The sequence below is a fragment of the Perna viridis genome, chromosome 3 (assembly GCF_037379345.1).
Source record: "Perna viridis isolate PV_CMFRI_1.1 ecotype Kerala chromosome 3, ASM3737934v1, whole genome shotgun sequence".
Taxonomy (NCBI): Eukaryota; Metazoa; Mollusca; class Bivalvia; order Mytilida; family Mytilidae; genus Perna; species Perna viridis.
This window is the reverse complement of record NC_142447.1, coordinates 52,154,578-52,174,055: the sequence shown is the minus strand read 5'-3', so window position 1 is coordinate 52,174,055 and position 19,478 is coordinate 52,154,578. Positions and strand designations below refer to the sequence as shown.

Genomic DNA, 19,478 nt, shown 5'->3' with positions numbered 1-19,478 from the left:
TTTACCAAGATATCTGATTTTTGGTATGTAAGTAAATCATATTAAGGTAGAGTGTAATGTTCAAGATAGGATAACTTTTGACCTTGAATTTTGACTCCAATATCAAATGACATACATAATTTTGGCCAAATACCAGACAAAAATTTGTCTGGGCTAAAATTGTTTTGTCTTTTCACTTAGACATCTGATATTTGGTATGGGATTATAAAACCTGAAGGCCAGGCACCACATATTAGGGTGGTTGACATTTGAACTTGACTTTTGACCTCATGTTCATATAACATACCAAAGTTTGACGCCATTTATACAAAATTTGTCCATACCTTAACGCTTTTTGTCTTTTTGACCTAGACTTCTAATATTTAGTATGTTGGTATATCCTCTCAAGGTGGAGTGTTGCGTCCTAGAATATATGAAATTTTACCTGAATTTAATCTGTCAACCTCATGGTCAAATAAGATACACATATTGGCAATATACCACCCAAGTTTTGCCTGTGCCGTAACTTTTTTGCCTTTTTACTAAGATATCTGACATTTGGTATGTGTGTATTTCACGCCAAGGTTGCGTGTCATGTATCAATTAAGGTGTGTGACTATTGAACATGACCTTTGACCTTATGGTCAAATGACATACACAATTTTGGCTTAAGTTCATGACTGATTTCATGCAATATTTCACCTCACAGTATGTCGTAATTGTAAAGAATCACTTGCCCGTTATCACCTGATTGTGCGTAACTCCAGTTGCAGTACTAATCTTTTACATCTGTTATGGAATATGGGTTCTCTTAATTTAAAAGGAGAACTCTGAGCTTAATTAATTATGCCCCACGCAATGCAGTTGCGCTGGGTAAAATGTGTTTGACCCGTCCGTCTGACCGTCAGTCCATCAGACGTTTTCCGGACTTTTTTTTAAACACTTGCAGATATTGAAATATTTTTTTGGTTAATAAGTTCACCATGATAAGATAAAGGACAGTATACTTTTCGATAATTTTTACCGAAATTACGGGCTCTGTAATCATCAATTCACAGAAATAACCGTTTTCCTGACATTTTATTTTCTGAACATTTGCAGATATTGACATGATTTTTATTATAAATTAACCGTGATAAGTTACAATACAAGTTCCAATAGATAATATTTAATTCTGATTAATTAAAACTTAAATTAATCAAAGTCTGGCGTTTTGTTTGTTTGTTGGGGTTTAACGTCCGAGCAGCAATATTTCAGCTATATTCAGGCGATGAACATGAAATTGATGACAAAATGAACATGAAACGATGATGAAATGAAAAAGGGATGGGCCACAAGGTCGACAAATTTTGATGGCCACTGGAAATAGGGAGAGGGGGGTAGGGTCGGGTAATTTAGCCTCCCGTATGGGTCCTACTCCGGGAGAATACCACAGTAGGGATCTTTAACGTGCGAGGAACGTGGCATCTTTCCCAACACGGTGCACCACTATGGTTTGCGATCAGGTTTTCCGTATTATAGCCTGACAACCCCAGCATGTAACACGCCAGGGGTACCCCATTTCACCACCTGGGGCACACATCCCAGTTGCTCTGTGGGTTCTGAGCACTATTTAGTCGCCTTTTACGACAAGCTTAGCGCTGCTGCCGGCCTATTCTTTTAACACCCGGACCTGCACGGGGCTATAACAGGAGTCAGAAGGCATTTTTTTGCAAACAACTCAAAGGTTGTTGCCCTTTTTTTGGAGGATTATATAGTTCAGCATAAAAAAATTGACAAATACCGACATTTTCGAAACGATTCGTTTACTAATGTAGGAGTTATGGCTCCTGAAATAATTCTTAATTTTTCCACTTGTATATGTGCAATTTTGAAAACCTTCTTCTCTTAAACCATTTAAGATCAATTAATGGAAATAAAGCATATTAATTCTTTAGTGTATTGTGCTCGAAATGACTTGTATATTTTAATCCATTAAAAATGTATATGGCTGCCTATACTAAAAATGGAACATAGGGGTCAGAAGAGTTTTTTTTTAAATAATTCAAAAACTGTTGCCTTCAGCAAAATTTTAGTTCAGGTCATAAAATGCTATCAAAACCGTTTCCTGCATTTGACTATACAGTTAATTTTAACTTAGCCTGTCTCATTGCCATTTTTTTTTATAATAAGCAAATGGTAAACCAGGTGAACGATTCAGGCTGTCTTAAGTCTCTAGTTATAATATATTATAAAATTTAATGTTGATTTCCCAATTGTTCTTATCTAAATTTCTGACACAAAATTCCATGTTGAATAAGTCACAGTATTGTGTATTACTTTAAACAACAAAATTATAAAACATTTTGAAATATTCTGTATGTTTGTTTGTTTGTTGGGGTTTAACGTCCGAGCAGCAATATTTCAGCTATATTCAGACGATGAACATGAAATTGATGATGAAATGAAAAAGGGATGGGACACAAGGACAATAGGGTCAACAAATTTTGATTGCCCCTGGAAATAGGGAGAGGTGGGTAGGATCGGGCAATTTAGCCTCCTGTGGCGGAGCCCTATGGTTCCTACTCCGGGAGAATACCACAGTAGGGTTCTTTAACGGGCAAGTAACGTGGCATCTTTCCCAACACGATGCACCACTATGGTTTGCGGTCAGGTTTTCCGTATTATAGCCTGACAACCCCAGCATGTAACACGCCAGGGGTACCCCATTCCACCACCTGGGGCACACATCCCAGTTGCTTTGTGGTCAGAGCGCCCTAGCCCCCGACTAGGGTTCTGAGCACTATTTAGTCGCCTTTTACGACAAGCTTAGCGCTGCTGCAGGCCTATTCTTGTAACATCCGGACCTGCACGGGGGTGAAATATTCTGTAAAGAATCTACATGTTCATGTTTACAAGAGTAATCATGGGAACCAAGATTCTAGCGGAAAACAAAAGAGTGTAATCCCGGGAAATTTTGATAAAAAGATGTGCATTTCAGTAAAACAGGAGTTAAAAAATGGAAATGGGATATAATGTCAAGAGTTGATCAACAAAAACAAGAAATATTACTCTTGGGTCTGATTGAATTCTCTCAAAATACAGGAAATTAAAAAAAAAACAATTTAGTATCAGTCATATGACATCTGCCCTCATTAACACTCATCAAGTCAAAAGTTGATATTGTTTGTTTGTTTGTTGGGTTTTAACGTCCGAGCAACAATATTTCAGCTATATTCAGACGATGAACATGAAATTGATGATTAAATGAACATAAAATGATGATGAAATGAAAAAAATGGATGGGATACAAGGACAATGGGGTCGACAAATTTTGATTGCCACTAGATATAGGGAGAGGTGGGTAGGGTCGGGCAATTTAGCCTCCTGTGGCGGAGCCATATGGTTCCTACTCCGGGAGAATACCACAGTAGGATTCTTTAATGTGCGAGGAACGTGGCATCTTTCCCAACACGGTGCACCACTATGGTTTGCGGTCAGGTTTTCCGTATTATAGCCTGACAAACCAAGCGTGTAACACGTCAGGGGTACCCCATTCCACCATCTGGGACACACATCCCAGTTGCTCTGTGGGCAGAGCACCTTAGCCCCCGACTAGGGTTCTGAGCACTATTTATTCGCCTTTCACGACAAGCTTACCGCTGCTGCAGGCCTATTCTTTTAACACCCGGACCTGCACGGGGCCAAAAGTTGCTGTTATTTGACCATGAGGTCAAAGGTCAAGTTCAAATGTCAACCAATCTAGTACGAGGCGCCTCGCCTTGAGAAAACCTAACCCCCATACGAAATATCAGATGTCTCAGAAAAAAGACAAAAGATAATTAAACCCCGGACAAAAGTTTGTATGATATTTAGCCAAAATTTTGTATGTCATTTGACCTTGGAGTCAAAGGCAAAACGGGTCTAAATATAGCCTATTTTCGTATATTTCAAATTGTCAGAAATTAGGAATTTTGGTTGCTATGGTAACTATGGTAACCAGATCTTAACCAATCAGATTGCATTGTACTTTATTGTAAATTGTTGTCCATAATACACACTTCATTAATATAATTATTTAGTTTGGTAAATTTCCACCATTAGATATAAAAAATACATTCAAATTGTGACATTTTTGTGATTATTAGGCCCTAAATTGGTGGTTGCTTAGGAGTGGTTGTTGCTATAGTAACGGTGTAAACATTTTCCCATTTTATTCATTGTTTTGTCTGATATATCCAACTGATTTAAAGTCAATTTGGATAAAATATCTGACATCAATAAATCACTTTCAGTGAAAATTGCATGATTCTTAGCCGGACTGCTACTTAAATGTTTGGACACAGCTTCATGGTTTGTTTGTTTGTTTGTTGGGGTTTAACGTCCGAGCAGCAATATTTCAGCTATATTCAGACAATGAACATGAAATAGATGATAAAATGAACATGAAATGAAAAAAAAAGGATGGGTCACAAGGATAATAGGGTCGACAAATTTTGATTGCCACTGGAAAAAGGGGGATGGGTAACGTCAGGCAATTTAGCCTCCTGTGGCGGAGCGCAAAGGTTCCTACTCCTATCGAATACCACAGCAGGGTTCTTTAACGTGCGAGGAACATGGTATCTTTCCCAACACGGTGCACCACTATGGTTTGCGGTCAGGTTTTCCGTATTATAGCCTGACAACCCCAGCATGTAACACGCCAGGGGTACCCCATTCCACCACCTGGGGCACACATCCCAGTTGCTCTGTGGGCAGAGCGCCTAGCCCCCGACTAGGTTTCTGAGCACTATTTAGTCGCCTTTTACGACAAGCTTAGCGCTGCTGCAGGCCTATTCTTTTAACACCCGGACCTGCACGGGGCCACAGCTTCATGGTATATTTATCATCTACATTACTACAACAATGTACGTACGTTGCTAAATTGAATGATATTGCAAATATTAAAACAGACCATGTCCATATTGGCTCCGTAATTCGCACAGGAACTCAAATTGAACTGGTTCATAATATAATCGGAATTAGTTAACTTAATTGAGGCATGTGAAAAAACAGATTATTAATATCGTATCAAAATACAGTTAATTGGCTTAAGTTTAACGACAATCGATTTGTATGGTAGAATACCGATGCTCATTGATAACGGTCTTTATCTGTCAAACATGTTCCTTTTTCACATGATGTGACCTCCGAAGATCAGCATAACATGTATTTTGCAAGGAGCAGGAACTACTCACCATCCAACGTGTTTTCTCTGGATTCGTGAAGGCATTTGTTTTGTTGATTTATGTTTGCACTTTTAGTTCACTTGTGTCTGTGTTAATTGTTTAACAACTCTTGTATCTCTGACGTTTCCGGCTGAGTTTCGTCATTTGATGCCCCCCAATATTATCTGACATGGTTCAATGTGAGTTCTATTTAATATCCAAGCCTATGTATATACAATGTATATTACATATTTGTAAATCATATGCCTAATAAGAATAAAAAAAAAAGACTTCAATCATTTTAAAGTCTTAGAGCATGTTCAGTGCTTGTAAGAATGAACAGTCGCATATTTATTATGGGTATCTGCTGTTATCTGGAAATTCACAATTGAATAGTTGAGTGAAGGAAAATTAACAATCAATATGATTAACGAAGCAATAAATCTAATACATCAATACACCCCCGCTAATGAACCCGTAAACTTGTTTCTGTAATCAATAATTAACAGTCTGAATGTCTAATATTACTGTTGACTACATTTATGAATGTTTCTTACAATGAGGCTTTCTAGAAAATTAAACTATATAATGCAGACAAAATTACTGGAGGTGTTATTTCTCTTTCGGGAGTTTGTTGCAACTAAATTTTGATGTTGACGCATGCAACAAATTTATGAAAAAATACCTTTTGTGATATGACAGTTGTATTGCATACACTTAAAAAGCATGTTTCAAAAAAAGGTACCATAATTAAAACAAAATAGATTTTTTCTTTTGTTTAAGCTTTTAACTGTAAGATCAGCCGGTAAGTTCGTTACAATGCCGAACACGTAGCCCATGATTTTGAATCTGAATACCTACTATGTAAAAATGTAGAAATATATTGTACTAGGTCCAAATTTGTGCGAAAGCCGTTTAATAAATAACAGCAAAACCATTGATAAAAAGTTGGAAGAACTGCTCTGTTGGACGAAGTGCAGAAATCTGTATCAAATTCTTTTCCTAAAATATTTACTAGGGAAATAAAGAAGACCATGTTACTAGAATTCATTTAGCTCAGTTAAAATAAATTTGATTTCCGTTTTCATTTCCTGAACAATTTTCTTTTCCTAATCGACGTTTTAATTTACGACAAATCAGCAACCTCTAAGCAAGTGAACTGATCGATAAATACAATTTATACAACCGTTTATCAAGAGCAAAAACATGTATTTTTAATTGCATTTAAACTAAGTTAATCGTAAGACTATAGACCAATTAAAAGGAATCAACGGTAACTTGAATCTCTTCTTTGGTACAGGTCATGGGTTTCAAAGAATACTGAATAGTGCTCAGAATCCTAGCCGGGGGCTAGGCGCTCTGCCCACAGAGCAACTGGGATGTGTGCCCCAGGTGGTGGAATGGGGTACTCCTGGCGTGTTACATGCTGGGGTTGTCAGGCTATAATACGGCAAACCTGACCGCAAACCATAGTGGTGCACCGTGTTGGGAAAGATGCCACGTTCCTTGCACGTTAAAGAACCCTGCCGTGGTATTCGATAGTAGGAACCTTTGCGCTCCGCCACAGGAGGCTAAATTGCCCGACCCTACCCACCCCCTATTTCTTGTGGCAATCTAAATTTATCAACTCGATAACCCCTGTGTCCCATCCTTATTTTCTTTTCATTATCATTTCATGTTCATCGCCTGAATATAGCTGAAATATTGCTGCTCGGGCGTTAAACCCCAATAAGCAATCAATCAATCCTTTGGTAGACAGTAACAATAGTAACCAATATCCAAATACGAAAAAAACCCTGCTATATTCTTCAAACGTCTTTCTTAAGGAACTTCACAAGTAGCTAAAATTTGCTCGTATGTTATTCGTAAGACTTTGTATTAGATACACGTGGTTTCAACAGAAAACTATGAATACAAAAATATCAACCTGTAGCAATGACCTGCAGGAAACTTTTTAAAATTGCCTGTAGCTAAACAAGTTGCTTGAAATTTAAAGTAATTTTTGCTATGTATATCAAATATTGTCTGAAGCTGTGTTTATATATTTGAGTTTGTTTCTTGTGTTTTACCATCAACTTGGTCTGTGAATTATCTTGTAGTGTATTTAGTCAGCACTGCAATGAGTCTTTTTATACTAAATAACGATTATCTATTCCTAAAGAATATTTGGATAAGTGCCCGAGTCTATATAATTTCAAAGTAATCTTTACGACGTCACGCCTCGTGCGGGTCCGGGTGTCAAAAGAATAGGCCTGCAGCAGAGATAAGCTTGTCGTAAAAGGCGACAAAATGGTGCTCAGAAACCTATTCGGGGGCTAGGCGCTCTGCCTATAGAACAACTGGGATGTGTGCCCCAGGTGGTGGAATGGGGTACCCCTGGCGTGTTGCATGCTGGGGTTGTCAAGCTATATAATACGGAAAACCTGACCGCAAACCATAGTGGTGCACCGTGTTGGGAAAGATGCCACGTTCCTCGCACGTGAAAGAACCCTACTGTGGTATTCTCCCGGAGTAGGAAACATAGGGCTCCGCCACAGGAGGCTAAATTGCCCGACCCTACCCACCTCTCCCTATTTCTAGTGGCAATCAAAATTTGTCGACCCCATTGTCCTTGTGTCCCATCCCTTTTTCATTTCATCATCATTTCATGTTTATTTGATCATCCATTTCATGTTCATCGTCTGAATATAGCTGAAATATTGCTGCTCGGACGTTAAACCCCAACAGACAAACAAAATCATTTCATGTTCATCGTCTGAATAGAGCTGAAATAATGCTGCCCGGACGTTAAACCCCAACAATCAATTAATCATATATAAAACCAGATAAGCCAAATGCTTCTTTTCTGAAATTATATCGTACTAGAACATTTCTAGGATTTTGATTGTCTATGACTTAATAATTCCACATACCCGGGTGTTGCTAGGCCACATACCTGAGTGTAACTTAGTTTCCTCGTGGAACGTCAGGCGCTATTTAACAGTAACACAACGTTCATTTCAAATATATCGGCCTCGTGCAGGTCCGGGTGTTAAAAGAATAGGCCTGCAGCAGCACTAAGCTTGTCGTAAAAGGCGACTAAATAGTGCTCAGAACCATAGCCGGGGGCTAGGGCGCTCTGCACACAGAGCAACTGGGATGTGTGCCCCAGGTGGTGGAATGGGGTACCCCTGACGTGTTACATGCTGGGGTTGTCAGGCTGTAATACGGAAAACCTGACCGCAAACCATAGTGGTGCACCGTGTTCCTCGCACGTTAAAGAACCCTGCTGTGGTATTCGATAGGAGTAGGAACCTTTGCGCTCCGCCACAGGAGGCTAAATTGCCCGACCTTACCCATCCCCCTTTTTCCAGTGGCAATCAAAGTTTGTCGACCCTATTGTCCTTGTGTCCCATCCTTTTTTTTTCATTTCATGTTCATTTTATCATCCATTTCATTTTCATTGTCTGAATATAGCTGAAATATTGCTTCTCGGACGTTAAACTCCAACGAACAAACAAACATCAAATATATCGGAGAAGTACGTCTCATGTTGACTTCTGTGCATTACAACGCCTGCAACATAAGAAACATCATTTTCAAAGGATCCTTACTAATTCTGCTGTTACAGTAGAAATTTGTCTTTGTGTTTATTTTGCCCTATTTTGTAACAAGGTTAATAATATTTGATGGTTAGATTCGATATCTATAAAAGTGAACTGTGTCTATATATATAGTCACTACCCTCGGCTGACAGGAAATACGATAGTCTCACAGCAGTCAAAACCCTCTTTTCCAATGTCCTCTATTTACACAAATACTCTTTAAAATGACCCATATAGACTGTAAGTCAATCATTACAATTATTGGACTGGTTACAAAATCATATTACTAATAACGGCATATGGTATCTATTTACGCTCTGCTGTATTGATACATTATAACACTCTCTCGCTCACTAACTAAAACGTGTAAGGCAGAAACGATTTATGTAACTTGGATAATGATTGAGCATTTCCTTTTGATATATATTTAAATTCAATCCTCTATTCCGATTTCAAGAGAAACAAGCTGAAGGTCATGTATACGATATTAGCACTTTGAACTTCCAAGTTTAATCTCTCAAAAAATGTTTAAATTAGCATAGATATGCATTATTAATTGATCTTCTCCCACGCATGTAAAAGGTTGTAATAGATTTATAATGCTGGATAAAGACTGGTGATTTGGTTAATTATAATTCGAAGAATATTTATTCAAGGTTGACATTGTTTAATCTTTGATCTTTCCGCTCTTTACAAGAAAAGGTAGGAAGAGACACAACATCGTCAATAGTGGAGTATCTCTGTATAACAATCGATCTACTGGTAACAATATAGTCACCACTGATATAGGGAAACCTATGTAAATTCTACTAATAGTGTTTGGAAATATTTGCCTCGTACGTTCTTTACGACTTTCCAAGTAACAATGCAATATGGCACATGGAACTCCTTATTGAATAATCGTTTAGACGAAACCAAAAAAGATTTCAGTTTCTTTTAAGTTACAAATTATAAGAACAGTTTTGCTTGAAAGTCAGGTTCTTAAAATCGATGTAGAAGAATTATTCAAATTAAAATATCCCTTCCAATAACACCCAATTTTGTCTAAACAGAAATTTAATGTTTCAAACTTATAATTGATTGATTGATTGTTAGAGTAGCAATATTTCAGCTCCTTATTTAAAAAAAAACAGTTACAAAATATTGTCATAAAACTCCTTTTGTTAAAAGTACCAAGAATATTTCTGTGTAGTTTAGGGTCAGTACCTGAACGATTTAACAGATAATTAACATAATGTACATGGAAAGATATCCAAGCAATTATCTTGAAAACTGGTAATATATGGTTTCCACAAAAAATTAGTTAAACTTATACCAATTATTTTATCTTAATATTGCAATAGTAATTATTGAAAAGAATATTCGGGAATTTTATCATGACTTATGTACAAGTGGATCGTAAACATAATAGTTCCGTTAAGACGATTTTTTATTACACATTCTGCCTCACCATGCGTTCATCTAATAGACAATAATTGACCCTTTAAGTAAGGGTATTCAATGCATTACTTAACTAAGGTTGATATCCAGTGAATTAATTTACTAAGAAGGGATATCCAGTGCATTAATTTACCAAATGGGGTTATCCAGTGCATTTATTTGCCAAGAAGGAATTCCCTGTGCATTAATTTACTAAGAAGGGATATACAGTGCATTAATTTATTAAGTATGAATATCCAGTGCATTAATTTACTGAGAATGGATATCCAGTTCATTAATTTACTTAGGATTGTTTTGTCGTAAAAATCCTTTGCAAGAATATTTGACTTGTTTGTTGGGGTTTAACGTCCGAGCAGCAATATTTCAGCTATATTCAGACAATGAACATGAAATGGATAATAAAATGAACATGAAATGGATAATAAAATGAACATGAAATGATAAAAAAAAAGGATGGGTCACAAGGACAATAGGGTCGACAAATTTTGATTGCCACTAGAAAAAGGGGGGATGGTTAAAGAACCCTGTTGTGGTATTCGATAGGAGTAGGAACCTTTGCGCTCCGCCACAGGAAGCTAAATTGCCCTACGTTACCCATCCCCCCTTTTTCCAGTGGCAATCAAAATTTGTCGACCCTATTATCCTTGTGACCCATCCTTTCTTTTTTTCATTTCATATTCATTGTCTGAATATAGCTGAAATATTGCTGCTCGGAAAAAGGAGGGATGGGTAAGGTCGGACAATTTAGCCTGATGAACATGAAATGATAAAAAAAAAAGGATGGGTCACAAGGACAATAGGGTAGACAAATTTTGATTGCCACTGGAAAAAGGGAGATGGGTAAGGTCGGGCAACTTAGCCTCCTGTGGCGGAGCCCAAAGGTTCCTACTCCTATCGAATACCACAGCAGGGTTCTTTAACATGCGAGGAACGTGGCATCTTTCCCAACACGGTCCACCACTATGGTTTGCGGTCAGGTTTTCCGTATTATAGCCTGACAACCCCAGCATGTAACACGCCAAGGGTACCCCATTCCACCACCTGGGGCACACGTCCCAGTTGCACTGTGGGCAGAGCGCCTAACCCCCGGCTAGGTTTCTGAGCACTATTTAGTCGCCTTTTACTACAAGCTTAGCGCTTCTGCAGGCCTATTCTTTTAAACACCCGGACCTGCACGGGGATTTACTAAGGAGGGATATACAGTGCATTAATTTATTAAGTATGAATATCCAGTGCATTAATTTACTGAGAATGGATATCCAGTTCATTAATTTACTTAGGATTGTTTTGTCGTAAAAATCCTATGCAAGAATATTTGAATGAAATCTAAATGTAAAACAACGATATACAAACATACTCTCAAAAATCCCAAGCATAATAAAATCAAAATAAAAGTACTTCCATGATATACCTACAGATAATGACCTAAGTTTATAGGATCAGTTTATTACCCCTTAAACACAACACTCCGTTCACAAGCTCCCTGTTAAGGAATAAGGAACTTTACTTAATATTAGACGTATGCGTTATACTATATATACAAACATAATTGATATTGGCGATTCTATAGTTACAAGTAAATGTCAAAGTATCGCACTAATGACCATTCACAACCATCGTATATGTGGGGATTTCCTGTTATTCTGTCACGATGTTTCATTCAAAGAAAATCTCAGCTTGTGTAGATACAAAAGACTATTTACAAAGGAGCAAAATAGGCCATATAATAAATGTTCATCATATAAAGTTAAATGTCGATAATGTTTTTTCTGGTACATCTTATAATCCAAATGGTATATGTTAAGGTATAAAGATATATAGTATTTACATTATCTTACTTCTAATATTAATGTGTTATAATAGTCTCATCAAACATCAATCGCCCCGTGCAGGTCCGGGTGTTAAAAGAATAGGCCTGCAGCAGCGCTAAGCTTGTCGTAAAAGGCGACTAAATAGTGCTCAGAAACCTAGCCGGGGGCTAGGCGCTCTGCCCACAGAGCAACTGGGATGTGTGCCCCAGGTGGTGGAATGGGGTACCCCTGGCGTGTTACATGCTGGGGTTGTCAGGCTATAATACGGAAAACCTGACCGCAAACCATAGTGGTGCACCGTGTTGGGAAAGATGCCACGTTCCTCGCACGTTAAAGAACCCTGCTGTGGTATTCCATGGGAGTAGGAACCTTTGCGCTCCGCTACGGGAGGCTAGATTGCCCGACCTTGCCCTTGTCGACCCTATTGTCCTTGTGACCCATCCTTTCTTTTTTTTATTTCCTGTTCATTTTATCATCCATTTCATGTTCATTGTCTGAATATAGCTGAAATATTGCTGCTCGGACGTTAAACCCCAACAAACAAACAAATCAAACATCAATCCATCCACATTACTAACATGATATATATTATTGAGTTACTGAAAACAACAATTGTCAAATAACGGACTGAATAAGTAGGTGTAAAATATCACTGCACAAAATAGCCCTAAGTATAAAACAAAATGTTTTCAATGTTCCCAAGAAATGATATTAAAAATTCGGTATTGTTCTCATTCATACAGAACGTGATTACTTTATACCCACACTTGGTTTATATATATAGTTTGCTTTTTTCTGTCTTCGTTTTCTTGGACTCTTATCACATTCATCGTTCAACTTTTACCATTTCACAATTACAATCTTAATTGAAATGCTAAAACAATACGGCCTCGTACAGGTTACATGCTGGAGTTGTCAAGCTATAATACGGAAAACCTGACCGCAAACATAGTGGTGCACCGCGTTGGGAAAGATGCCACGTTCCTCGCACGTTAAAGAACCCTGCTGTGGTATTCGATGGGAGTAGGAACCTTTGCGCTCCGCTACGGGAGGCTAGATTGCCCGACCTTGCCCTTGTCGACCCTATTGTCCTTGTGACCCATCCTTTCTTTTTTTTATTTCCTGTTCATTTTATCATCCATTTCATGTTCATTGTCTGAATATAGCTGAAATATTGCTGCTCGGACGTTAAACCCCAACAAACAAACAAATCAAACATCAATCCATCCACATTACTAACATGATATATATTATTGAGTTACTGAAAACAACAATTGTCAAATAACGGACTGAATAAGTAGGTGTAAAATATCACTGCACAAAATAGCCCTAAGTATAAAACAAAATGTTTTCAATGTTCCCAAGAAATGATATTAAAAATTCGGTATTGTTCTCATTCATACAGAACGTGATTACTTTATACCCACACTTGGTTTATATATATAGTTTGCTTTTTTCTGTCTTCGTTTTCTTGGACTCTTATCACATTCATCGTTCAACTTTTACCATTTCACAATTACAATCTTAATTGAAATGCTAAAACAATACGGCCTCGTGCAGGTTACATGCTGAAGTTGTCAGGCTATAATACGGAAAACCTGACCGCAAACATAGTGGTGCACCGCGTTGGGAAAGATGCCACGTTCCTCGCACGTTAAAAAACCCTACTATGGTATTTTCCCGGAGTAGGAACCATAGGGCTCCGCCACGGGAGGCTAAATTGACCGACCCTACCACCTCTCCCTATTTCTAGTGGCAATCAAAATTTGTCGACCCCATTGTCCTTGTGTCCCATCCCTTTTTCATTTCATCATCATTTCATGTTCATCGTCTGAATATAACTGAAAAATTGCTGCTCGAACGTTAAACCTCAACAAACAAACAAAACTAAAACAATACGTAACCTACACAAGTCTTCCTTTTGTCATAACATAGTAAGTTATTAGATTTCCAGAAGTCAGCGAAGGTAGTTTTACATTTAAGTACACAAGGCAATTATACTACAATCCAGACGAACTTTCAGATGTAGATATTCAGGCTTTTTTCTCATTAAAAGTTCTTAACCTATTTCTGAAGATTTTTAAAAGTGATTTACACTTGTAGATGCCATATATTTACATCATAACCTTTAAATTAATCAGAAAAACTATAACATTATCATACTAATGGTATATGTATGTTTCCAATGATGATTAAATCTGAACCAAATTATATTTTATACTCCAATCGTTCTATTTGAGCAGCCCCGTACAGGTCCGGGTGTCAAAAGAATAGGCCCGCAGCAGTGCTTAGCATGTCGCAAAAGGCGACTAAATATGTGCTCGGAACCCTAGCCAGGGGTTGCGGATCATATGGCGGCAAAACAAAATGGCCAAATTTATTCAATAGAATTGTCGAGGTTTAAAAGGTCATATTTTAGAGTTAACTGTTCTGTTCAATATTTCATTCAAGTTACATTCTGTCTGCAAGAGACTCATTTAAAGAAACTGATTAACTTTCATGATAAAATGAACATGAAATGATGATATGAAAAAGGGATGGGACACAAGGGCAACAGGGTTGACAAATTTAGATTACCACTAGAAAAGGGAGGGATGGGTAGGTTCGGGCAATTTCGCCTCCTGTGGGGGAGCGCAAAGGTTCCTACTCCTATCAAATACCACAGCAGGGGTTTATGATGTGCGAGGAACGTGGCATCTTTCCCAACAAGGTGCTCCACTATGCTTTGCGGTCATATTTTCTGTATTATAGCTTGATAACACCCCCATTCCACCACCCGAGGCACACATTCGAGTTGCTCTGTGGGCAGAGCGCCTAGCCCCGGCTTCCGATTTATGACAGTGTATCCAATTTCATTTCCTTTGTATGGATACGTACAATTTATTACCCTTATCCTACTTTATAAATAGTATGTATTCTAACTAAACTAGTCTATCTGCTAGGTTTGTTTGTTGGGGTTTAACGTCCGAGCAGCAATATTTCAGCTATATTCAGACAATGAACATGAAATGGATGACAAAATGAACATGAAATGAAGAAAAAAAAGATGGGTCACAAGGATAATAGGGTCGACAAATTTTGATTGCCACTGGAAAAAGGGGGGATGGGTAAGGTAGGGCAATTTAGCCTTCTGTGGCGGAGCGCAAAGGTTCCTACTCCTATCGAATTCCACAGCAGGGTTCTTTAACGTGCGAGGAACGTGGCATCTTTTCCAACACGCTGCACCACTATGGTTTGCGGTCAGGTTTTCCGTATTATAGCCTGACAACCCCAGCATGTAACACGCCAGGGGTACCCCATTCCACCACCTGGGGCACACATCCCAGTTGCTTTGTGGGCAGAGCGCCTAGCCCCTGGCTAGGTTTCTGAGCACTATTTAGTCGCCTTATACGACAAGCTTAGCGCTGCTGCAGGCCTATTCTTTTAACACCCGGACCTGCACGGGGCCTATCTGCTAGGAAAGACTGAGATACTCATTTGCTTGTATAGTATAGTACGTGACATTTTTAAGTTAAAACGTTTCAAACCTCGAGTTTGTTTAGAGTTACCTATATGTTATTTAGAAGCAAAAACGTTTTTAAATTTAAAACGTTTACAGTTCATTGAAATGGAATGCTGAGTGAATGGCGAAATGTGAAACACCATAAAGGTAGAACGGTACTATTTATTTCACATAGGCGACAGTAGTAAAACTTTGAAAAAATTCCCCCTTCAAAACAATGACAGAGCTACAATATATAATCTGACTTTTTCCAGTCATATCTTCATTTCCCTAACTTAATATGTGAGCAAAGTCAAAGCATGAGTCTCAATTCTTTGGTATTGATGATGTTTGGGTTCGCCCCATTTTTCTGCCAATATTACAAAAATCTTAATTGAAAAAAAAAGGTTTTCAAGAAATATAATGCATTTATTTAAAAGCATAATAATGTTAGAGTCAGGAATTACTATAACACTTTGGGTATCACTACAATTTGTTCCATTACAATGTCGGGAAGTATTCACTTCTTAAGTATGTTGCACAAAAGTTCAACCTAAAAGAATGATAAATAATACCTTTCTAGCTATAGCCCCAAGTCGAAACTTAACATTTAAATCAAAGCCATACAATGAGTCACAAATTATTATTGAGATTTTCTATAATAAAATCAAACAAACAAACGTAATAGTGTTGATAATTATAATATATGATTCCGACATTGTTATACTACCACAGTATAAGAGTAAAAAAGAGTATGAATAAAAGTGTTTATCAACATGATTTCCATTGAAATAACAATAAATTTTATAAAAGAAATGAATAAAAAGACATTGTAAAAGACAATGATAGCACATCTTGTGATAAACCAAATTCAGTGGCGTCATCTTACAAAAGAGAAAAAAATGTGATACTTGCTGTACAATTATTCATTTCATGCTCTTTTAATTGACTTATATATATATTTTTAATATTAATAACTCATCATTTAAGAGTTGGAAGTAAATAGTGACAAGTTTTTGTAAATGTACACTTCAGTCAGTATTGTATATTTTGTAGACAAGTCTTTATCTGTTCTTTAGTTCATCTTATCATAGTTTTAACTTTTCAATAAAAATACTTACATTGTTGTCATCGTTTCAAAGATAAATAGAACTGGTCTATTGCTCAAATCATAATGGAGACCAGAATGCTTATTTTTTTTTTCTGCTGACTCTGTCCAGTTTCTGTTCATCTTTTTTGTTCATTGGCTTCTTTCATTTTGAATGTAGCTTTTATAGTGGTTATTCTAATTCAATTTAGTCCCGTGCAGGTCCCGGTGTCAAAAGAATAAGCCTGTTGCAGCGCTAAGCTTGTCGTAAAAGGCGACTAAATAGTGCTCACAAATCTAGCTGGGGCTAGGGCGCTCTGCTTACTGAGCAACTGGGATGTGTGCCGCAGGTGGTGGAATGGGGTACCCCTGGCGTGTTACATGCTGGGTTTGTCAGGCTATAATACGGAAAAACTGACCGCAAACTATAGTAGTGCACCGTGTTGGGAAAGATGCAACCTTCCTTGAACGTTATACAGAACCCTACTGTGGTATTCTCCCGGAGTAGGAACCATAGGGCCCCGCCACAGGAGTCTAAATTGCCCGACCCTACCCACATCTCCCTATTTCCAGTGGCAGTCAAAATTTGTCGACCTCTTTGTCCTTGTGTCCCATCCCATTTTTCATGTTTTCATCCCATTTCATGTTCATCGTCTAAATATAGCTGAAATATTGCTGCTCGGACGTTAAATCCTAACAATCAGTTAATCAACCAATTCAATTTAAAAAAAATCCAGAAGAGTACGAAGTATATCGAACCGGTCAAAATATCGTAATTTATTTTTGATTTTACTGATATTCGACACATTTTATATAATTTAAGTCCCCGTGCAGGTTCGGGTGTTAAAAGAATAGGCCTGCAGCAGCGCTAAGCTTGTCGTATAAGGCGACTAAATAGTACTCAGAACCTTAGCTGGGGGCTAGGGCGCTCTGCCCACAAAGCAACTGGGATGTGTGCCCCAGGTGGTTGAATGGGGTTACCCCTGGCGTGTTACATGCTGGGGTTGTCAGGCTATAATACGGAAAACCTGACCGCAAACCATAGTGGTGCATCGTGTTGGGAAAGATGCCACGTTACTCGCACATTAAAGAACCCCGCTGTGGTATTCGATAGGAGTAGGAACCGTTGCGCTCCGCCACAGGAGGCTAAATTGCCCGACCCTACCCATCTTTCCCTATTTCCAATGGCAATCAAAACTTTTTGACCCCATTGTCCTTGTGTCTCATCCCTTTTTCATTTCATCATTAATTCATGTTGATTTTATCATCAATTTCATGTTCATCGTCTGAATATAGCTGAAATATTGCTGCTCGGACGTTAAAGCTGAACAAACAAACAATATATATTTTAAGAACTGTCTATCATACACCATTTATCAAACGTACCAAAACATTTTCGCAACCGTATGTATTCGTCATTGCAGATATTTCTTTCAATAGTCCTTTTCCGGTTTCCCGACTTAGGCTTCTTTTTTAAGAATTCAACCGAAATGGAGTAACTTTCTACAAATTTGTCATCCGACAGACTTGTCAAATTGGAGCAATGGACAGCAGTAGACTTTAAATTCCAATATTCAAGTTATTAGACCCGCGGTATGCACTTGATTACTTTTAAATAACTTATTTTAAACCTTCAGGAACTTACCGAAGTAGAAAGAGTAAGTTTCCAAGAAAGATGTTTACTGTTTCCCTTTCCCCAGTAAGACCTCCAACCAGGTTGGGGGAGGGGTTATGTCCCTTTGAAAAACTTGCTAAAATGCTTGCATTCCGTAATATGAAAAAAAAAGACTACTGCACAAAAAATTAACTTAAATTAACAAAATACTTATAAAACAAAGAGACTAACGTCGAGCTAAGTTAACTAATACTAACTCTACAATTTAGTTTTTAAGTATTAAAGTCTTGTCTTTAAAGGCGTCAATTTTTTATAGAAAAAAAAACATTGATTGAACATCGTAGGTCGAGGAATGAGGTATCATTTTGGTAAAGGAAGATATCTATCAAAGATTCATTATGCCTCTGAAGTAAAATTCATGTAGAATGAAACAAATTTAAAATTTATATCAGTTTCATGTCAGAATTATCAGTATTTATCATTACTTTATTGTCTCTTTTCTTCCCAAATATTTGAGAATAAGTCTTCAAAAATATCACCGGTTTTCTTAATGACTTTCATTATAACCTTCAATTTTATGTTATATAATATGATGAAAGATACTGCTGTATTGGTGAAAGTTCTGAATGAAAAAGGTTAACAATATATTTTCCTAGGTTCTTATCTATAATAAAAGAGTTGCTTCTTCAAAATAGAATTTAAAATTTACCTACCTTTAATATTTGTTATATAAATCCGATTTTCCATGACATCATATGACAGAGACAAACAGAAAAGTTATATGACGAAATGAATGGAAGCTGTTCAACACCTTCAATTGTTCATGGTAAACATAACTTTGTTGCAGGTATCACACCCTATGGGCTCTAATTGGTTTTAATTATACCCAGTATCGATTACGTACTAAGGTTTACCTTATCACTAACTGTAATTTTTTGGTGACATATTAATATTAATTAATTCAAGAACAACTTACCGATAAGACAAAACAATATTTAAATAGTCTTTACGACTATAGGACCTAAAAGTAGACCCATAGTTTACTCTTTAATGGCTAATTAACAGTAATTTGTAATACCAAAGTCAGATATTGCAATATTTAAAATAAATCAACGAATTAAAGGGATAAGATTTCAAACAAAGTTCTTTAGACATTTTTACAAGGATCTGTCATTTGTGTGTGCTTTTGATTTTTTACTTGGCAGTTATATTCTAATTACTTAATAAAACTGGTACTGTATTTATTTCTTCCGAGCGGATGAACAGTAAACGTCGTGTTATCGGTAACAATCATA

General features: G+C 37.4%; 1 protein-coding gene across 2 annotated transcripts in view; it reads right to left on the bottom strand.

Moving 5' to 3' along the window:
• LOC148622840 (uncharacterized) overlaps positions 1-19,066 on the bottom strand; it is a 44,017-nt gene extending 24,951 nt beyond the window's left edge. Inside the window, exons 1-2 of one of the 2 annotated variants that reach the window (XM_088573089.1) lie at positions 18,897-19,066; positions 324-403 (exon numbers count right to left, since the gene is read on the bottom strand). The gene's annotated coding sequence lies outside the window, so the exon portion shown is untranslated. The remainder of the gene's footprint in view (positions 1-323; positions 404-18,896) is intronic. The other variant, XM_088573088.1, reaches the window with a different exon arrangement.
• Between the last annotated feature and the right edge of the window lie 412 nt (positions 19,067-19,478).